The following is a 14,739-nucleotide window of genomic DNA, read 5'->3' on the forward strand; positions in this document are numbered from 1 at the left end:
GAGTTTGGAGGCTTTACAGGTCTATTCTAAAAACAATTGCAAGCTTAGAACTACATCAGCACAGACCTGAGAGAAGTACCTCTTGCTACCCATCAATTTGGGAAAGAGTATAATGCAATTTCCAAACTACTAAGAAAAAAACTGTTTAGTGGAAAACATTAAAACTGCAGTATATAACTTTTATTAAAAGAATCTCTTTTTTACATATTTGTTAAAACTTTCACTATGTTGTGACTGTATAAGACAGATAACATGTGACAAGATCGATCTCTTCCACCTCCTCCCTGAGCTATTATTGCCGTCTGAAGAAATGCACCGTTTCCAACCAAAATCAACCAATCAGAGCCAGAAGATGAGCCTTTGCACTGTTAATAATCCTAATGTACATGCTGCTAAATGTGCTAATAGTGGAGAAACAACTTACCATTACTTACTTAAAACTAACTAGCCAAAGCATTCATGACAGGCTGTACCAGCGGCAGCATAGCAGAGAGCAAAGAGGGGAGGGAGAGAGGGAATGAGCAGCGCCACATAGAGGAGCAATTGACAGCGCTAAAATCCTCCTTCTGGCTTTGTTTGGTTGTTTCTAGACTGCACTGGAAGAAGACAGAGGAGCTCAATATTTTAGATTATCTAGCATAATGTCACAACATAGAGACAGTTTCAACAAATATGTAAACAGTTTAAAAAAGTTTCATACCGCAGCTTTAAGAGAGCTGCCAGTGTTTCTAGGAAGAGAAGTGGGCGCCAGATAGGTAACATTAGAGAAGAAACAATGAGCCAGGCCTTGTCATCCCGCATCAGTGCCTGACCTTACAAATACTGTACACTTGTGGAAAAAGGGTCAGAAATTCCTTCCCAATCCTTATGGGAATCCTTCCCAGAAGCTGTTCAAGCTTCAAATGGAGAGCCAAAATCATAATAATATTAATTACTCTTATGAATCATTCTTTGTGTAAAGGTACAAAACAAAACACTTTTCATAATAAAAAAGTATCTCTAAGATTTTTTTTATTAAAATACTGCTAGACATGACAAAGCAAGTGAGTAAGTGGAGATTAAAAAAAGAGAGTGTTAATGCACCCCTTGATTATTTATACTTTTGATTTTCTCATGGTATTAATCTGGACATCCCTCAAGACCCTGCCAAGATGGATTTTAATCGTGCTTATTCTGCCTCTCAGAGATTATTTGGATACAGACCTAAAACATGAATCTCTGAAAGGGAAAGATGTGCTTTCTTTTCACTTTGACTTGATACATTTCTATATCTAAAACTACATTTCAGGTAATTATAACAGACAATCTTCCCCACTGCGTGACCTGATTGGTGTCAAATCAGATCCAGAAATGATGCGGCTGTTCATTACAGGAGTTCAGGTGTAAAAGCTAAAAGGTGTGAAGCAGCAAAGGTGCTGCGATGCTTCCTGCTGTCAGGCTGGCTCTACATCTGCCGCTTCCTCTCTCACGAATCCTCCTGCAGCGCGTTGAAGTCACAAGGATGTTTTTCTTCATGAAAAATAAAAGTTACTGTCGGAGAAGCTCACACAGACTTGTCGAGTCTCGGTGTTAATTGGCAGCAGAATGATCATGAACAATTCATACAGGAATAACAGGAGGATTACTATCGTTTAATTAAAGATGCTGCAACACCGCTGCATGCATATTTAACCCGCAGCATCCTCGCTAACACTGACTGATTAGTGAGCCGCCCAATATGCAGCGATGCACAAGCGAACAGCTGCTTTTAACACACACACACACTGACACACTGTCCAGTGCACCAGTTGCCTTTCTTATGCTGATTGCTTCATGAGTTACAGTCACATCCAGTATTCAAACATGAACAGAAGCTGCATTAACAGAAATTATTGCAAAAAGTCAGCACTCATTAAGGCTAACAATGTAAAAATTTCAATTATTTTTACATTGAAATTTTTACATTTCAATGTAAAAACTGAAATGTAATTTTCAGAAATTACAGAATTTCTGAAAATTCTGTAATTTTCAGAAATTACATCTTTAAACCTTGGATTGAACTTTTTAAAACAATTCTAATGAAGTTTTTTATTTTTGCTTGTTTTTGTTTGTGTTCCTTCTTTAGGTGTTTTAAACAAGCAAATTAAAGTACAACCAAAGTGCAGAAGGAAGACAGAATATGGAAATTTGTTCTTAATCATTGGTCCTCTGCAGAAGTCCTAAATCCTAAAACACAAATGAACCCTAAACAACACAGACTTAGTGGATCAAGGTTGGTAGGGAGCAATTTCACCCATAAATACAATCCTTTGCAACCATCTCTCTTCATAAGTTAACTGCTTGGTAAATAGTCCACCAGTATTTACTTATTCTTACATCGCTTACCTAATTTTCTAACCCTCAGTAAGGTATAGCAATTTGATTTTTTAGTGGGTAAATTAATTTTGAAAATATTCACAACATATAAAACAAAAACATACAATTCTGGAATCTTAACATGAGTCTGAAATGTGTCAACAACTGGAGGATGTAAAGACAGCTTCCACCCTTCTGTTGTTGCTATAAAATAGCAGGTCTGACTGATAATATGTCACATGCAGAAAGACTGCGCTGAAAATAAGTATAAATCAAAAGAAATTGTTCTGAGATGAACACCATCTGGAATGTATTACTGGAGGGTGAGTGGCTAGCCAAACACAACAATGAAGCCTTTTCTTCTTGTTTCAGTATAATTTCCACAATAGTAAAATGAAAATATCATGCAGAATCAAAGGCAATTATGTGAAGTCAGACCCTGCAATACAACAATTATAGTAAATCATTAAGCACAGTTATTTCTGCATTGTCTCATAAGACACAGTAAAATCTTTATTTTTCCAGCATCCAATGTTCTGCACATGATCAATATTGAAGCGTTTCAGTTTGAGGCCTTTGCACTTTTTAGTTTAGAACAACTGTCCAATCAGGAAACTCAATGCTGCTCAGGTACAATCATAGGTTTGTTGTTTTAACATAAAGTCTGACAAAAAAACAAAAAATGATGACAAAGTGGACAGCCATTTTCTTCCTCTGTTCTGAGTTACATCACTGTCCCCAGTACACAAACACACACTCGCAGTGGGGCTGTGTGCAGTTATATAAATGGATGATGTGAGGAGGAGAGAACGCAGCAGCAGCAGAGGGACTGAGGGAACATTATTGTGCTCCGCACATCACTGTTAGTAATTAAAGTCAATCACCACTTGAACAGGTCCGCACACACACAATGCTTCTGTTATCACACCACCATGTGATTGATTGAGTCAATAAGAGAAAAATCGCACGTCTCAGACACACAATGACACAAACACACCCACCCCCGTGTAAAGCTTCACATAATCATTCACCACTGTAGACACAAATGCAGCATTTATTTCCTTCGGTCTGGCTGCTTTTCTAGTCTTTTTAAATGTTCAGTGGTTCAAAAATAATTGTTCATTTTCTAAAGCATGACCTGAGTTTCCTGGTAGAATCTATAACTGTGTACTGAAAAAAAAAACTGGAACAAATCACCCTGGAGACATTTTGAGTTATTTACAGAAAGTGTGGACTCTAAACTTTCTAATAATGTCAAACACAGAAAACAAAAAAATGAAAATATATAACCAATTGAATATTGACACCAAGACATTGCAAACAAAATCAAGGAGAAAACCAAAGCATCAGAAAAAATGTGCCCAAACCTGATCAGGTACCTGAGGGTGTTAACAAAGGCTATTTATATTTCTTAGCAGTAACCCATCCCCCAGCATCAACTGTCAACACATATGAGGTGTGCACACAAAAGTGAGCTTTGTCTGGCTTATCTTGTCAGAAATATATGTTAGAATTATATATAGTTTTAAAGGTTTCAGTCCCTCTTTCCTTTAAGACTTCAAGTTTCTGCCTTGTTAGCTTTAATTAACTTTAATCATCTGTGAACTCTGAATTTTAGAGGAATTGCCTAAATACATGTTGGAGAGACGATGCATCTCAGCTGCCTGGAATTCCCCTGGAGGAGCAGCTTATATGTTTTGATAAAATATAAACCATCGAACCATTGAATTGTAATAATTCAATAAGTAAGAATAATAATAGCTGTTGACATGTGTGGAGCATTATACAGTTATGTAGTTAGCATTCAGGAATTGATGCTAACCTTACCAGTGACGTGTGGTCAGGGGAGGCATGGAAAAATAATATATAATGATAAAATAATTTATATTGCTATTTTCACCATGTGGTTTGTACTATAAAGTACCTATTTTTCATTTAGCTTAACCAATTCTGATTATTTTTTCTTCAAAATCGCTGAATTTTCACATTTTCACATTCAAATGCTCGGAAGCGAAGCCGGTGAGGCAGCAGCGAGTTGAGCCTCACCTGGGATTGCGCAGCCTCTCACTAACTGCACTGGCTGCCATTCTATGGGAGCATGTTCCCCCTGTCTGTACGTCGCCAATAAAATGGCTAAAAAACATTTAATGTATGGACTGATTTTCCATAATTTAGCTTATGTATACAAAGTACAGTGTTTTTTGTCACCAACTGTGTGTGTAACGTGTGTGTAAGAAGCGATCATAAACGGCAGAGAACAGATTCGAGGTGAGGCAGGCAGTTCTCTTGCCTCATGGCAGGGGGCGCTCATGATCCCAGACATTGTGACTCCACAACTGCAGAGTAAGAGTGGTGTGGCGTTGTTGTCAGTTGCTATGGCAACGAGTCTGCGCTGCGCTTAGACAGAGAGCAAGAAAGAAGTGGTTTTCAGTACTTTAACGGGTTTTCCCTTTGCTGTGGAGCACTGCACAAAATTAATAATATCTACATGTCCAAGTTTTATTGAGGTAACGGAATTATTCTAAGGTGGCAGCGGAGCTATGGATGACGTGTAGTCTTTTTGCCCTCCAGCGTTGTCCGCATGCGCGAAATTTCCTTATGTAAACAATAACATGCAGGGGGTCTATCTTTGTAAATCTGATTATGATTAAGTCAGTGCCTCACCAGCTATGAACCTCACCGCATGTCACTGAATCTTACCACACAACTTTTTTGTTAACTACTTTTAGCTTGCTAATTTTATCAGTGCTTGGAATATGCTGAAGCTAATGTACGAATGTCACCACCAATCAGAATGAGAATTAGAAATCTACATAAAAAGGCATGTTAACACTAATGTTACTAATATTAGCATTCTAACGTTAGCTATTACGATAAAATACAAGCTACTTCTCTTAAAGGCTGCTGAATTTTAGGTAACAGTAAATAGTTAATAGCTGAAATTGCATGCACTGAAGGTTTTGAAATAATTTTACCTGCAGTACAGGCTTAAATGGATTTGATAAAATAACAAAAGTGGTGAGGTCATATTTATCAATCCAATACCTCAAAATTAAGGGCACATTCTGGGGTGTCTTGCTGTGGTTTGTAAAATACAATATATGTATAAATATAAGTAATTTTGTATAATACTAAAGCGATTGGCATCCATTACACAAAAGGAACACAATGTGTTGATAATTAAAATATGTTGGGTCCGCAGTGCAAACAATCACTGACCGTTAAAAAATCCTTCACATTTACACTCAAGGTTTCACTCTGAATCTCTCTTAAGGGGTTGGAAACTTCAAGATGTTTCTTGAATCTAAAAAGACATTTCGGATGCAGCTTGTGTGCAGCCAGCGGTGGGTCCGCAGAGAAAACAGTGTTTCAGTGCTGAAGGCAAAAAAAAAAAAAAAACTGACCTGAAGCATACCGGCTGTCTCTGATGGGCTCAGACCTGAGAATTATGTGTTGTGAGTCAGGACAGAGCTCAGTGAAATATGTTCTGGTGCAGCTAGAGAATCCCTGCAGTCGAAGACAAACCTGAACTTCACTATCAAAGCTTCAACTTCATCTGAAATTGAGCTTGATTTTTTTTTGTTTGTTTTGTCTTTGGTATACATCCAGTGACTCCTTCTCTGGGCAGAGGTTGTTTCTCAGAAAAAAATGAACAAAAAAACCACATCGCACTACAGTAAAATAAATTAAAACCTTAAATTGTTCTTCAAGTCGTTGGACAATGATTTCTTTTCTTTATGTCTGCAAACAAGAAAATATTTGAAGTATAACTAACCTCATGTCAATCATATTTGTTCAGATAAACTGTCTACATGGGTTTTAAGGGTGCTATCTTTCTGTGCAATTTTTTACATTTAGCCAGTGATATTAGTTCTGCAATATTTTATCTAAAACGGTCTCGTTACTGGCTTACTTGTGTTAAATGGTGGCTGCTGCAGTTGAATTTTCCTACTGGCTACACAACGGGACAGCTTGGTACAATCACATCACACAGACAGTTTGGATGTGAAAACATCTCACTCAGACACAGTTTTGCCAAATCGGATGGGTTTCCACTCCACTGGGCTTCTTTTAGGCTGGAAAAAAAAAACTGCTTTGGGCGGGATGTTAAAATTTGGGCTGCTTTCCTCAACATTTGCCAGCAGGTTTTTAGAAAATATTATTACGATGTTCTAACAAAGATCTTATCATTGTGTGGCAGGAAAGAAAAAACAAACAAAAAAACAAACGTGTACATTTTAATGAAATATTGTATTCCTGCAAACCTTAGGTGTTTTTTTTTTTTCATTTTGAAATATATATGTAGCACCTTTTCCCATTCTATTCGAGAAAACTAAGATGGAGGGTGCTTGGGTTCGATATCAGTCTGGTACCCCAATCGGTGTGCGTCACCAATGACCTACCTTATGACAAATACGACCCAGAGGAATGTCGAAATTTTAGGCAAAATGATTCAGCCTAACTTTACTAAACTAAAATGACAGAAAACCTATTATTTAGTCACCACCGTAGCTTTGTAGTTGAAAGACTCTTCAATAGGATCTAAACAAACATAAACCTCTTTACAGAAGGCAGGATAAATAAAATATTAACGGCCACCCTTTTTGTTTTTCCACAGCACCAGGACAGAAGAAGAAATGTCCAATTATATCAATATACAGTTCTAAACAAAATATAACTGAGTCAGTTTGTTACTCACGACCTCCAGGAAAGTGTGAAAACCTTGCAGGCCTGTTAGAAAAACAACGAGTCGAAATTCACTTGCAAAACATTGAGAGCGTTGCAATTCGCTTGCAAAACATTGAGAGCGTTGCAATTCACTTGCAAAACATTGAGAGCGTTGCAATTCACTTGCAAAACATTGAGAGCGTTGCAATTCACTTGCAAAACATTGAGAGCGTTGCAATTCACTTGCAAAACATTGAGAGCGTTGCAATTCACTTGCAAAACATTGAGAACGTTGCAATTCGCTTGCAAAACATTGAGAGCGTTGCAATTCGCTTGCAAAACATTGAGAGCGTTGCAATTCGCTTGCAAAACATTGAGAGCGTTGCAATTCACTCGTCCTCTCCTCGACTTCCGTTGAACGCAGCTGAACGCGTGGTGCTGAAGCGGCTAGCTCACGTAGTTTAGCTCAAAACTCGTCATGACTACTTGCGTCTATCTCGTCTGGTTCCGTCCCTCTCGCGGCGACCAAGCTCTTCTAACGTCTCCTGAATTTCGTCCTCTTCCGTACTTTTGTCCAGTTTTTCTCTCCCCTGAGTGTGTTTTCTTCACTTCTTGTCCGCTCGTTCTCACCCTCCGTTCTCTACCATCACGATTCTCCTCTCCTTCCTGCTCTTCTTCTCTCAACCAATCACGAGTCACGCACCGGACGGACTGTCTCAGTAACCAATCAAATGGCAAAGCCAAATGAAATACACAGTGCATCTTACATCGCACTAATACTTCTTTCAATTACAATATTTACGTAAAATAATGCTCTTAGTTGATTTACAAATAATACATTTTTAATTACTAAGTAAACAAATTACCTAATAGCTACCGTTACCCTTTAAATTATTGAAATATTAAAGTAAAGGAAAATACAACTGTATTTCGTCCAGAAACAAGAATATGAAATCCATAGTTATCACCAGTGTTATGCATTAGTAAATAAACGTTCACTTTTAATATATTTGGGTCTTGTCTTGGACTATGTAAGATTTCTATTAACCTCAACATACATCATTACAGTAACCTCAGTTTACCACAGGGCTACATATACAATTACAAATGATTGGTTAAACAAGTAACTCTATGAGATGGTATAGGTCAATGTCAACTGACATCATATTCAACCAATGTCTAATATTTACCACCAACAATTTCCCTGTTGACTGCTGTAACATTGTAGTTCAGAGATATATAGATGGCACCAGATGCTCCTTCCCAATTCAAAAGATAAAGAATGATGCTGCATGTGGATAAACAGTGGGAGGTCTTCATGTTGGCATACGTCAGTAATAATCTGATTTTAGCGATTGACTTTGTGTAAGAGGGGTGGATGGATAAAAAAAAAAAAAAAAAAAAACAGAGAAAAGGAGGCGCTAGCCCAGACACAGAGGGAGGAGTGTTTCTGAATGGACAGTTGGATTTGAGGATGAACGGATGACATTGAGGGATGGATCAAGTAGGGTTTACACTTGTTTGGTGTTGGACAGATTGTGCTTCTGTGGTTTACCGAGTAATAAAGTGTAATGTGGGTCAGTCTGATGGCTTAAAGGATCACACACCAATAAAGCTAAGGAGTAACTAGAAATGTTTTTTCCTTTTGTGAAGAGGGTTGAGATACGTTGAGCACCAACGAGTTCAATTGGTTATTTGAAACCAAAGTTGTCAAAGTGCATTGAGCTAACAGACTTAAACTTTATACCTCACTATAAAGACATGTTTTGAAATAGTTTCATAGTAAAGAAGATGAGCAGACTGCAGCATTGTATTCTGAATGCATGTTTTGGTAATCTGCTTCCATCTTTTTATAAGGAATCTTTTTAACTTTAAACAACATTTTAGTATTAATTGACAAGCTCCTGCCATAATTTTGGGTCAACATTTGACCACTCTTTGTCAGAAATAATGAAATCATCCGCTGCAGCAATACATCCCCAAAGCATGATGCTGCCACTACCTTGTTTGACAACTGAGCCATCGTTCCAAAATTTTAAATCGTACAGTTGGCTTCCTCAAACAACCTTCCTGCCAGTGGGGCCAGTGGTTAATATTATTTTTGTTGTTGTTTTATTTTGTTTATTTATTTTTTCCTATACATTATTTGTTAGCTGCAGATTTCAGTCCAGTTCGGTCTTTATTTGTTTCCTCAAAATGGGGAAGAGTTTTAAATGAATAGACTCTGTAAAAGAATTAGCCAGTAATTTTTCAGTTTAAAGATGACCCTTCTTTCTGCCATGTGTAACTATTTATTTGGCACGTCTAGTAATGTAAAAGTAAATATTCCCTCATGAGGCAGAAAAACTGGATGAATTGTGTCAAAATCAGCATCCTGACACTCCTGTGATGTTGATAATGACTAGCTTTATTTCCCATCCTGCTAATCTCTAACCAATATTTTTCTAACCTGTTTGTTATCCTCGAATCCCCCCTCACACCGTCCAACCCCTGAACCTGAACAACCCAAGCAGCTGGATTAATCAGCCCCTCGGCAGGCAGATGAGCCGCTAATCCCCCCCTAATCCACCACTTTAGATACCACCACTCTCTTTTCTCCCTGCCTGAAACATGGCCATTCTGCTGTAATGGCCGTCACGGGATTAAGTGAGAGCTTTAAGCTTCTTCTCGCTGTCAGAATGTCGCGGTCCACCATCAGCATGAACAACAGCTACCTCAGACCTCAGCTATGAAAAAAAAAGACACTAGGATTTAATGGGACGCAGTAGGAAAACTAGAGAGTGTGTACAGATGGGCCTGGAAGGGAGGGGGGCTTCAGGTACGAAGCATAATCTTTCCACAACAATATGGTTCACACAATTAAAACTACAACAGCGTCTGTCAATATTAGCGCAAAGACAGATAGCAGCCGTCATGTCACTTTAATCCTTGATAAACCAGCCGGTGTTAATCCTTTATTTACTGCTTTAAACTGCTTTCACACAACAGACCACAAGTTGATTTATTTTAGTTATTACGAGTCAGGAAAGTTTTCAGTTCAAAAGCTGTTTGTGATTTTTCATTTAAAGTGAAATACTGTTTTACTGTTTTAGGTTTCAGCTTTAAATCATCTGCTTCACTTTTACACTTCATAGTCATTTGTTCTTCTAATGAATACTATAAAATGCTATTAAACTCTGTTTCATTAATTATTGTAATGTGAATATAGTTTTTTTCCTTCATTTAAATTTTTTAACAGTGTTTTTTTTTTTTTCTTGTACTTGCAAGGATCTTTAAATGTCTCATAGAAGGGGGACAAAAGGAAAACTACTGCATTATTTTTTGGCACAAGTGTGCTCGAGTTCTCTAAAAGCTCCGGTCACCATGGCTCAGGGTGAAATCAAACGTAGGCGGATTCTGGTTTGACAAGACTTCTGATTGACCATTTCTCCAAACCAATATTTGTGAAAATCAGGAATGAATGTAACACATGGTCACACTGTAACACTATCAGGTAGAACTCATGTATTCTTTCACTATTTAGCCATTCCTCCCCAACCCAAGCAGAATGTTAGCACATAGAGCAAGAAGGAGGTGCATTTGAAAGGTCAGGTAACATGGGTGAAAACTACAGAGGGCAAGAAGGGATCAAGCAAGTGACAGTTTGTGTGTTTCCATGCACCGAGTTGGTTTTTCTGTTATTGACAGGGCCTGAGGTTTTCCCCTTTGTTCTTTTCTTTCCTATATATATATATCTGTGTGTAAAGACAGGATGTGGTTAACTGTGAAACATATAAAGGATTATGTGCAACTTAACCTTTGGGGCTCCAGAATCAGAGTCATCTTAACAGTTTTTTCTGCCCTTTTAGTGAAACCATTTCCATAACACTGGTTACGCAAAGTGTAGATGGCCACCGGGGGGCGCGTCTGAGTAGGATGCCTTTTATGGGAAACAGTGACGAGTGAAAAGTTGCACGGTTTTAAACAATGGGAAAATCAAACTGCTTCAACCAAAGAGGCCAGCACTGGTTTTAAGCAAAGGATTGCAGAACTAAACAAATTTATACAAAAATGTTAAAATTTGTACACAAACATAACAATGGTGCCCTAGATAACATATTTAGACAGTTCATCAGGAAAAAAGTTGATTTGGAGGTTGGTTAGATATTAAGGCATTTTTCATAGATACTTTAACAAGTTATCTGAATGTGTCACATTAGAATAACACAAAATACACTTAACACTTTTCAGCTCCGCAAAAAATGTACATCTTAACTCACTTTCTAGCTTGTTTTCCCAAGCTTTCTTACAAGCTTGGAAAAACAAGCTAAAACAAGCTTTTAGTTAAAATAAAATTTTTAACCAAAAGTATAAATATACACTAAAATTATAAACTCCTGATTCTCATCTTCATTTCCTCATATTTCCTTACAGCTTGAATTTCTTGTAATCTACTTGAGTGGACTTTATCGGAAGTTCCCCAAATATTCACGGGTCCTATTATTTCTAAGACTGTTTCAGCTTAAAGGATATTTTTCAGTTTTGAGATGCTCACATAAAAAAGCAAAGGAGCAATTACGCGTCTGTTTCTTGACTTTATGAACAAATCCAAGAGGGTCAAGTTTCATAAAAGTTGTTTCCTCTTAGAGGTCAGAGCAGTTAAATCTCAAACAAAACCTCGCAACCAAACTCCCAGTTGTTCTCTGGTTGGTTCCCAGACTTCTCTGCTACTCTCAGTGAGCATTAATGTGACATCCACTTTGAAATTAGGCAGCGGATTAAATTAGGGCTTTAAAATCCTTTTGGAGTCGCTCATTCAGACGTGAAAAGATTAAGGGGTGACGATGAAAAGGGATTCTAGTTAAAACTTACATTATCGCAGACTAAAAAAACTCTGTGGTGCATTTGAAGCCATTTGAGAATCTGTGAAAATGATTGCTTTGTGGACGAGTGAATGAAATTATAGTGCAGGGACCGTGTGGGCCTCGCTTTCTCTCATCAACCTTGCAAATGGACACGGCGCGTGGAGCAGACACACTTTCATTTGTGACTGAAAAAAGGCTCAGGGGCAGAGAAGCCGAACAGCAGGTGAAGTTATTCACCTCCAGGTAATATTTACCGAGACGAGAGGGAGAGGAGAGGAATTCAACCTTACCAGGAGGAGAGGCTAGATAATGAAAACAAACAAACTGAAACTTCAATTAAAAATAAATTGAAATATCTCATTTCCCCTTTCAGACTGGATTTGTACTGCTGAAGTTTGTTGCTCGATTACTTCTCATTGCCCTTGTCGTCTCCAGTTGTTGATTGGTATCAAGACAAACATGAATAAATGCCTGTCAGATAGTTGGCCCTGACTATTTCCAGGGGGCGAAAAAGGAAAGACTGGTCTTTTTCTGTGACTTGGGATGTTAGGTTTTGGTTCATGACTTGAATCAAAACCTGACTACGTTTTTAAAATTCAGAAATGTAGGGTTGATTTGGCAGTATTACAGGGAAATTATTTATTTATCCATAATTCAATTCCACTTTTGTACAGTGCATTGTATTTAAACAAACAAAAAAAACGTTTACCATTTTCTATTCCTTTTTGTTTATATGGTATTTGCAGTTATTGCTCCATTCACTTTGTGTTATCTCTCTTTTTACACACTACAGATGCTCCTATTTATCAGTTTATCCAATAGATGCAAAGTTCTGCCCTGCCAGATGATGGAGACACAAAACAAATGATTGATATTCTCACTAAACGTTGTATTAACTTAGGTATTATTAGTTATTATTAACTGTGTGTCTTTACTAGACAGAGCCACTGACAGAACTACTGCTAATAACTTTGTGTGTACGCTCCTTGTTTATCTTTCACACAGAAAGTACGCCTGGCACCATGCCTCTCTGGTCTACAGTTTTCACGCCTATCCTCTCAGTTAATGCCTTAAATGTTCAAACTCATGTGTGACTGGGGACTTTTTTGTTTAATGAGGAGTTGCAGGAATTCATAATGCAATCAGGGCATCAACATATTACATCTGAACATGTAATCAATAGATAAGCTTACTTTTGAATACTGTACTTCACTAAAAGTGTCCAATAATTTCCATAAATCAATTTTTTTGCTGATTGGCTCCATCTGATTGCCATGAAAGTGAAAAGGGTATTTTATTTTAATTCTACCACTTTAAATGACAGACAGAGGACATGTTTGAATATCTTGCGATAATTTCCTTTACCAAAGACACTGGTTAAAGATTTACGTTTCCAACTTCACTGGTTAGAATCAGCACAAATAAAAACTGTTTAAATGTTTTCTAATATTTTTCAGCCTTCTTATCGTATACAATGACAAGAGTGACTGCGGTCAGACCTTTTTTAATTCTTCTCAAAAGGGAAAAAAAATAGATGTAGATGTCAAATCTGTAATTTTTTTTTACTTCAACACATTTCACACTAAAACAATCACCTGCTGGTCGAAAGTCGATTGTAATAATGCACTTTTCTTAAAATATTTAATGAAATTTGTTCATAAAATCAAATGTTAGACAACAACACCATGACTGTTTCTGAAGGTTTTATATTTTATTTCCCAACATTTTGGGACACCTGAGGATGTGTGACTTAATTCATTTAAGAAAAAACAAAATTAAACATGAGACATAAGTATATTTTGTTTATTCATATTTAACTATCCAGATGATCAGACAGACACGCAGCTAACACATGAAACATTACACTTCAAAGTATATTTTTTTATGAATGTTAGAATGACAATTTAAAGACTTTATTGTGTGAAGCTTTCCCTGAAAGCTCATTTCACTTTGAGACTTAAAACAGGAAAATAAATCTGAATAAAATAAACCAAAATTGTACAACATTAATTAGATTTTCATAATAATACCTGAGTTAATGAGTTAATTTCGTGAGAATGTCAATCATTTGTTTTGTGTCTCCATCATCTGGAAGGGCAGAACTTTGCATCTATTGGATAAACTGATCTTCCATCAAACCAATGCTGCATCTATGTGTGATTCATGTCTTAAAATGAAATATTACCTAGAATTGATCAAATTTACTTGGAGATCTGACTATCAATTTATTAAAATTATTCACACATTTATGTTTTTTTTCTATCTTTTTTAGATATTCACACTTTGCAACCTGTTGACATTGAACAAACTGTGGTTCGGTTTTTTGCAGCTAATGGGTGAAGTTCTAACTCAGTCAAAAACAACATGGTAATGGCATCTACAAGTCAATAAAGAGATTGTTTGTGTTTATCTTTAAAGGCAAAATTCTCTCTGTGGTCATATGCAATTAAGTTAAAGTACAAAATGAAGGTTTTTATATCTATCTTAAAAATCTTATGTACTAGTGTATAATCAATAAATTATTAATTGTCTTTTTATTCAGCAAGTTAAATCAATAATTAATGTTGTCAGCCGGTTAATCACTTTATCACATTTTTACAGAACTGTTTGAAAAGATCTCTATTTAAGTTGTTGCTTTATTATCTATGGTCATTTGCTCATAAATGAAGGAATCCAGTTTCCAAATCAGCAGAATGACAAACAATTTTCCCACCTGATATCCATGAAACTTTAGGCTCTGGCTTCCTGGATCTCTGGCAGGATAACAATCCAGCTGTTTGTCTTCACAGCTGGACATGGCTGCTCTGAAGAATGAGAGGAAGCAACAACAGAATGAGTCTGTTAGATCCCAGACTCAGCCACATCTGAATACACACAGAAGATAAATCAAAAG

This window comes from Xiphophorus maculatus, chromosome 23 (genome assembly GCF_002775205.1).
Source record: "Xiphophorus maculatus strain JP 163 A chromosome 23, X_maculatus-5.0-male, whole genome shotgun sequence".
NCBI lineage: Eukaryota > Metazoa > Chordata > Actinopteri > Cyprinodontiformes > Poeciliidae > Xiphophorus > Xiphophorus maculatus.